Source organism: Berghia stephanieae, chromosome 9, assembly GCF_034508935.2.
Source record: "Berghia stephanieae isolate SIO BIC M18660-M18661 chromosome 9, UCSD_Bste_1.3, whole genome shotgun sequence".
NCBI lineage: Eukaryota > Metazoa > Mollusca > Gastropoda > Nudibranchia > Aeolidiidae > Berghia > Berghia stephanieae.
This window is the reverse complement of record NC_088368.1, coordinates 12693032-12701408: the sequence shown is the minus strand read 5'-3', so window position 1 is coordinate 12701408 and position 8377 is coordinate 12693032. Positions and strand designations below refer to the sequence as shown.

General features: G+C 34.9%; 1 pseudogene across 1 annotated transcript in view; it reads right to left on the bottom strand.

The window, feature by feature from the left end:
* Positions 1 to 460: 460 nt before the first annotated feature.
* Positions 461 to 8377, bottom strand: part of LOC144979709 (tetratricopeptide repeat protein 16-like) — a 21510-nt pseudogene continuing 13593 nt past the window's right edge. The window contains exons 11-14 of the transcript XR_013646757.1: positions 7185 to 7277; positions 4594 to 4799; positions 3730 to 3970; positions 461 to 3234 (exon numbers count right to left, since the gene is read on the bottom strand). The product of XR_013646757.1 is annotated as a tetratricopeptide repeat protein 16-like (transcript). The remainder of the gene's footprint in view (positions 3235 to 3729; positions 3971 to 4593; positions 4800 to 7184; positions 7278 to 8377) is intronic.

Below are 8377 nucleotides of genomic sequence, written 5' to 3'. Positions count from 1 at the left end.
AAAATGATGTTATCAGTTAATAAACTGACAAGCCTACCATCTGCGATAAAAATAAAAATGTTCCGTTTAAACTTTAAGTGGTTTCTTCTGTGAATGGCATAGTCATAAATAAAGACGCCTAACAAGCAATTTGTACTGTATATGAATTGGACAATTGGTTCCATTCCGTATGGCCTGCTAAGAGAACAAATGAAGTATTTAGTAATGTGAAGCATTTTGAATCTGTAGTAAAGCACTATGTAACTGTTCATATTCATTTGTTTAGTTATTTAGTATTCCTACATTCATTTAGAAATCACATACATGAAAATAGCAAGTCCTTTCTTCAGCTCTATTCATAAAATATTTCAAATTGACACAGTTTCTCAAATCGGTACTATATCGGGATAAACTGGACCTCAAGAAATGAATTCTTAATAAATTGATCGGAAATACGAGCTTTGTTTGGGTTTGTTTTGTTTTTTTTGTTTTTGTTGTTTTTTTTTTTTTGGGGGGGGGGGGGGAGTTTGTTTTGTTTAGGGTTTTTTTGCGACGTAATAAATTGTATTTAAAATCTTATTTTCCACCATAAGAAATAGAAATTAACTTCAAATTTCATATTTATGGTTATAAAGTCAACCTAATTCATCACAACATAATTCTGTTTGGAGATGGTGGATCGCATTGAATAATTTCTGTAATTAAAATATACAGTATACAATTGAATAAGCTGTCTTCAGACAAGGCGGTATAACCATAATGTGGTCACACGTAATTTTAGAACAAATGGAAGTCTTGAATGTTACAGAGTTAAATCAGTTAATTTGGCTTCACAGAACTTTGAACATACAGGGTTAAATCAGTTAATTTGGCTTCACAGAACTTTGAACATACAGAGTTAAATCAGTTAATTTGGCTTCACAGAACTTTGAACATACAGAGTTAAATCAGTTAATTTGGCTTCACAGAACTTTGAACATACAGAGTTAAATCAGTTAATTTGGCTTCACAGAACTTTGAACATACAGAGTTAAATCAGTTAATTTGGCTTCACAGAACTTTGAACATCCAGAGTTAAATCAGTTAATTTGGCTTCACAGAACTTTGAACATCCAGAGTTAAATCAGTTAATTTGGCTTCACAGAACTTTGAACATACAGAGTTAAATCGTTTAAGTGGCTTATTTGGCTTCACAGAACTATGAAGATACCAGTTAAATCATTTAATTTGGTATCACAGAACTATGAAGGTAACAGAGTTAAATAATTTAATTTGGTATCACAGAACTTTGAACATGACAGAGTAAAATCATTTAATTTGGTTCCATAGAATAAACTATTTTTATCATATAAAGATTGCACATCATAAAATTGAGTTGTATCAATTTAAATTTTGGCCATGGCTGGGTGGAAGTAAATATTCTAATATAGATTTTTTACAAAGTTTTTCAATCCATCAATATATGAGTAGTCGACTTTCAAAATCTGGTAAGTCACTTTTCATCATGCAGAAAAAAACCGCAAGATTTTGTGGGTTTATTAATTGTCATTTATTTATTGAATTAAAGAGGGAAATATTTCCCTCATTAAAAAAATACCCTGAGTGTTTTGAAACATCTTAATTCCCCCCGTGCTTCTGTATAGCCCAATTTATTGCATGAGAGTTGTCGCCTCATTGTCTATGTTGGTGTGACTTAGCAGGTTTTCAAAGGCATCTTCTCATACTATAAAAGTAATCTTTGGTTAAAGCATACACTCGAACTTATCAGTAAGTGTCCTGAATGGGCCTTCCTATGTTTCAGAAAACTTTCTGGTTATTTGTCGTATCTTATTGACCAGTAACCTACCATTATCTGATACTGATAACCAGGTAGAATTGTGTGATATAAACAAGAATTATTTTTTTTTAATAGAAAAATGAATAAAATAAGGAGTCATTCAATTTATAACGAACAGCACATGAAATGTTGGGTATGAGTTGGTCATTAATCAAACGTGGGTACTTTTACATAACATACAATGAGTCAGTAGCGATACCAACTTTCGATACTAGATTCTCATAATTAGATTATATTGCCTGTAATTGTAGAAAACATGGGCTTTTAAATAACATGGAAAATAAAAAATATGATTGAGTACCTGGCTATTTTAAAAGAGTGCTAGAGAAAAATAATAAACAAAAAAAACCGGGCCTGATGGGGAAAAATGAAGCTTTGCAAAGCGTGTTGATCATAGTGAATTTATGGAAATGCAATATCTTAATGTTCATATATTTGTTTAACTTATTTATTTAGTTCTTTATTTATTCATTCATTTATTTATTCATCATTTATTTACTTATTTATTTATTTGGGGTAAAGCACACTTCTGATGGTAGGTGAATTAAGGGGGACTATTAAAGCATCCATTACATTGTTATTTCCCTTGTAAATGAAACCCCAGTACACATCCGATGGTTTGAGCTCATTCAGCTTTTATTGCTTGTATTTAGAACAGCGCAAATTTTCAAACAGACTGGATAATACATTGCAATAAAATAACTACCAGTTATAGAATGGCGTGTTTTCAACAAGGACAGCTTGGATGCTTATATTTCATATCAGTATCAGCCCAGGACGAGAAGTCTTTCTTTCTCATCTGGATAAAGATAAAATTCTTTCACCTTCAGCAATCAATGGGCTGTATGTAAATGTGACCCATTGTATGTAGGGATGAAATCGACCCTGAAAAGTGAATTTAGAATTAAAATGATAAGAAATACGAACTTTTGAGGGATTTTTAAATGCGAGAAATTGTATTTTTTCTCCAGCATAAGGAATAAAAATTAACCCCAGATTCATATTTGTGTCTATAAATTCCATTTCCAGTATCTACTTCATCCTGGCAAAATAAGTATCTGAGATAAAGGGGAAACAACTATGAAACTCCTTCTGAATTAGTTGATTTTTTTTCAAATTTAGTTAAACGAGAAATTCCAACAAAACACCAGATCGATGCAGTCGATTGAAATTTTTACTCTCTACACATTTTGTAGGCCTCCCATGCCTAGGCTGAACGTTTTCCAGTTTGTACTTTTGGTCGCTTTTTTCTTTTTCTCTCGGCCATTCTCCGCAGATTGAAGCATGTATCTTTGATTGCGACCTTGAAAAGATCCTATGCGAGTATTTTTGGATACAGGAGGCATTGGTTGAATACGACTTCCTTCATGTCTCAACGATCTTCGGTTGTTCAAAGCATCTTTTACCTTGAATTCCACCTGAAGAGAAAATAGAAAAAAATGCGAATTAAGCTCAATGCACCGGCGTAAGATAAAGATATGAAAAGGTGTGCAAGAGACAGTGCCTGCTCCCTAATTTCTTTATTTGCTATTATCATTTTGATTTTGAAATCACTTTTCAGTATCTGTTTCAACACATTGTATTAATGTTTTGAGACGAGAGGTTACATATGCCTATATCATGTCAGGGTTTGTTTAGAAACAAAATACTTCATTCGTGGTCAAAAATATGAAACATGGGTACATTCTATATGTTTTATTTCGGACAATGGTAGGTAGAGTAAGTTAAAGTGACCAAAACTAATATCGCACATTTCTCACTTTCCTCTTTGATACCACTTTCTATCATCTGTTTGACCCAAATATAACAGTTTTGAGGGGGTAGATCACACATTATGTCTTAACGGAAATACTTCACTAAGTTACTTGAATTACTATTTTTACTGATTCCGATTGTATTTTTAATCGGCTTACCTTTCGTTTCTCCGTGACTTGCTGTTGATAGAAATCCTGTTCCTCCAAACACATGGCAAAGCTGCTCTTGGAACTAGGTGGTGGTTTCCACATTGGTTCCTCCTCCTCCTCCTCTTCCCCCTCTTTATCTTGATCCCCTTCCTCTCCCCCTCCTACAGACTCTATTTTTCCCAAATCTTCCCCGAGATCTGAAGGCTCGAAAAGTTCACTGGCATAATCTGTATCTATGGTCGCTGTTGTTCTGAAAAAGTAATAATAAAATAAAAATTAGAATGACATCTTTTCGTCCTCCTCCTTTTTCTTCACAAAATATTAGGTAATATTTGAAGGGTTGATTTTCAAAATCTGCAAAGTTGCGTTTTCATCATTGAGAAAAAAAAAAGCAATTTTTTTGTCATTTAATAGTGAATTAAATAAGAAAATACTTGTCTTGTGTGCCTGTTAAGACTATACCCTGAGTCTTTTGAAACTTCTAATTTTCCCTGCTGATTTTATTTCAGAAAAGTGAGTGGAGCAGGCACTTATGTTGATAACAACAAGAGATGAAGTGAGTAGGAAAGTGCCAGAAGACAATAATGCCTAGGGTTAGAGACGATCTTTTATGGGATCGTGGATAGCTCATACAGTAGAGTCACACTCTCCCCGGCCAGGTGGAGTTATCGTACCAGTAAGGTCGTGGGTTCAAATCCCCATCACCGCAGTGAAATTTTTATTCTCTATTGTCTTCTGGCACCTTCCTACTCATTTCATCTCTTCCTGCTGATTTTATGGAGTCCAATAGATTGCTTGAGATAGTTAACTCATTTTCTATAAGGTTTTGAATGACACCTCCTCATGCTATTAATGAATACATCAAACACTTACCCACGCTTGATTGGACTGAGTTTGACTGGCATACTGGTTGACACCAAATTGTTGAGTTTGATTCTCGCTGCATTGGCAGCCGGGCTGTTGATGACGTCAGAAATGGACTTGCCAGGGAACAGACGTGAGAGGATGGACACAATATCCTCATTGGTTGGTGCAAGGAGTAAACCCATGAGTAAATCTTCCCTAGCTCCCGTCATGTTCTGGTAGGGGGATATTAAATAATGATAATGATGATAAAAATAATAATAATAATAATTTTTTTTTAAAATAATAATAATAGCAATAATATTATAAGCAATAATGTAGAAGCTTCTGGCACAGCCGCCAAGCAGGAGGGATACTAAGTGTGAAAAGCCATACTTCACATTGGATCTGACCTTTGTATATGTAGAAGTTGGTTCAATACATGTTTTCTTTGTTATGAATATGAATTAATATGGCTGCGCTGTCTGACGCTTGCAGTGAATGTGTGTGTTACTTCGAGTGTGTCAGTCTGTTTCTAGTATCCAGTTAGTAATTTGTTTCCATAAATCTCTGTCCAGTGCAAGTGTTCTTAGTTTTTGAAGGTCATAATGTGTGCTAAGATGCTGAGGCAATTGGATGCTTCCTTGTATTGTTGAAATCAGTTCTTCGATGTTGTTTCTAAATATATTTGATATTTTTTGAGATCTTGATTCAATGTTGTTGGAAGTGAAGTTGATGCACGTCCTCTGTATTTGGCTGATTGTTTAAAGTAATCATCCATTGAGGTTTGTGCTGGAATGTTTTCACCTCGTCGGAGCACGTGTTCAAACAGTTTCCATCTTTGTTTCTTAATTCATGTGCTGACTGGTTGTACCCTGCATATGACATTTCCATCCTCTTTACTGATTTTGTCTGGCCAATGTACCCCAAAAACTCATCTCAATAGTTTGTGATGAAGGGAGTCCAGGGTGTCCAAATTCTTTTTTTTAGACCTCATGTACCACAGTTGTACATAAGGATTGACAGTACTAGCGCTTCGTAAAGGCATATTCTTTTATTTTCATTCATGATGTTCGTCCTGTTCCAAACGTTGTGTAGTTCTCTGATTGCAGTTTGAGCTAGCATTTTGCTCCGTTTGAGGTCTTCATTCTCATTAATCAAGTTTCCGAGTTTTCTTACATTTTTCCATTCCGCTTGTTTCTTGTTAACCACTGTAATTTCTGTTTTGGATTCGTTGACCTTTAGATTCCAATGTTGCAGAGTATTTGATATTATTGGTATGTGCTGCTCCACCAGGTCTGCTGTATCCAATATGACATCAAAATCGTCTGCGTAAATCAGTTCGCGGGTAAGGATTTGAGGAATTGGGAGTTTTTGTCTTAATTCTTTTAGTGCTGCTTCCAAATATACGGTAAAAAGGATTGGGCTCAGACTGTCTCCTTGGGGAGTTCCCAGCGATGTTAATTGTGAAACTGTTTCCACACCAGATGTAAACGTAAGTGTTGTGTTACCAGCAGTGATCTTATTAGTCGGATATGAACTTTTTTGAGAAATGATTTTCGTACCTTCAAAAGCTTTGTTCTGCAGATTGTATCAAAGGCAATGTAAATGTTGCTACTCGAAGCTCGAAGACAGAAATAACTGTGAAATTGAATGTAAGCTTCAATTTAATGTACGAAAACAGATAAAATGGACATTTTGGGTCATGTCAATGCCCAATATAGTGAACTCTTCTTTGTATTTTTCAGTTCTGGCTTTCAAACACCTATGAGCCCATGTCACTGGTTCGCCAATCTTTTCTGAATCCGCTCTGTGTCAGTGACAGATTTTCCTCCACTTTTGATCTTATTCTGTTGAGTGTTAATACGCTGAGTAGTTTTCTAAGTGTTGAAAGAAAAACATTTGGTCTTAGATTTTCTAATAGTTCTTTTTTCTTGTTTGGTTTATTCCACAGAATTAGTTTACCAGTGCTGAGATCAATATGTGTTTTATGTTCGAACATTCCATTAAACATATTAGCAATGGCGACTAATTGTGGTTCAGTTAGACATTTTAACTCCTCTGCTTTGATGGTGTCAATTCCCGGGGCCTGATGATTGTTAAGTTGGTAAATACCTAGTACCTGCAATATTTCTCTTCTCCTTCTCCTTTCCCTTCCTCCCCTTCTAAATTTTCTCCTTCTCCTCCTACTTCTTTCTCTTCTTCATTATCATAATGATCAAAGAAAAGGTAATACCAGAACATAATAATAATAATAAAATAATAATAGTAATAATAATAATACATTGTATTTGTTGAACGCTCTAACATATCACAAGGAAGTGCTCAGAGCGTTTTACAGGGGCATCAACAATTCAATATGGAGAAGAACAAAGTCCTAAGATGCTTTTTAAATATTTCTTCTCATGAACAAAGTCGTTATTCTTTTGGAAGTTTGTACCAGAGGAATGGGACGTTTCTAGAAAAAGAGTGTCCTCCACATGACATGTAAGAGCTCTATCCTAGAGTAGCCAGCAATTTTCCATTGGATGACGAGTGAAGGAATCGCGTTGGTGTATAACTTCAAATTATCATAAAGATAAGTTAGTTGACGTGTGACATAAAACTGTTGTTTATCTTACCTCCATCATGTATCTAGTCCTGGCTCGTGATATATAATACTGTCCTATTTGTGGGTTGTACTGTAGGGCTAGGGTAAATTTAGCCTCTGCATCCTACAATAAATAAAGATCAATTTTTATGTGCTTTATATATACCATTTTATAATCTAAAAATGACTTAGATCTACTCATTGTATTGCAAATATTTATTATTATTTGTAAATGATGTAAATTGCGACTTACCACTTCAAAACGTTATTATGTTGGGATGGTTTGGTACCAACAATTTAAAGGCAAAGATATGAGAGTTGAATTAAGTTTTGATGTTTTATTGATGAAATTGAATAACAATTTATAAAACTGCCAAAAACTAAAATTTCACATTTCTAGTCATTTTAACATGAAACATCCTTATCTGGCATCTGGTTCACCCAAGTATAATACTGTTTTGAGATGCCAGGTCACAATTTTTGTCTTATGGTGTGATTATCTAAAATGTTTAAAGTTAAATTGGCGTGCAATGATTAACCCAATATCCACACATTTACAGGTTTGATAACAGAATGCAAGTATGGGCTTGGTTTTTTTAGCATCGTTGGAATGGATAGTATTTCACACTGGTTTTAGAGAGTTTATCCAGGTTTCTATAATGTGAAATGGACAATAGCTGTTGCTTGCTACCCTTTGGATAGGATGCTAGTCTATCGCAAAGTACTTTCCACCAGATCTAACAGACCCAGCTACCCAATCACTGCTGGGTGGACAGGGGGGATCAGAAAAAATCTCGTCTGCACCTGGGATTGATCTCTATCCCTTTGCGTGTGAAGCGAGTGCTCTACCAACTGAGCTATCAGGACCCCCAATGATTATAATTATAATAATAATAAATTTTTAAACTAAAATACTTGTGACCTTTACTGTTTCTAAGTACTATTATGTCGAGATGTACAAGTTGATGTAAATTCAATTTACAGCCACAACGTGAAACTTAGGTTTAGTTTCTTTCGTTAGGGTGATGAGTAAATCGACTGGATCATGAAGGAATCAGTAAACAACAAGAAAACTGGACTCGGCTGGAAATTTACGGAGACACTAGAAAAATGGTCTCCAACTGAGGAAAACAGCGTTCCACAGTGTCAGCCTTACGTGCTGATCAAGCACCAAGAGGATAAGTAAGTAAATTTTTAAAAATTAAAAATTATACCTTTTGCGCT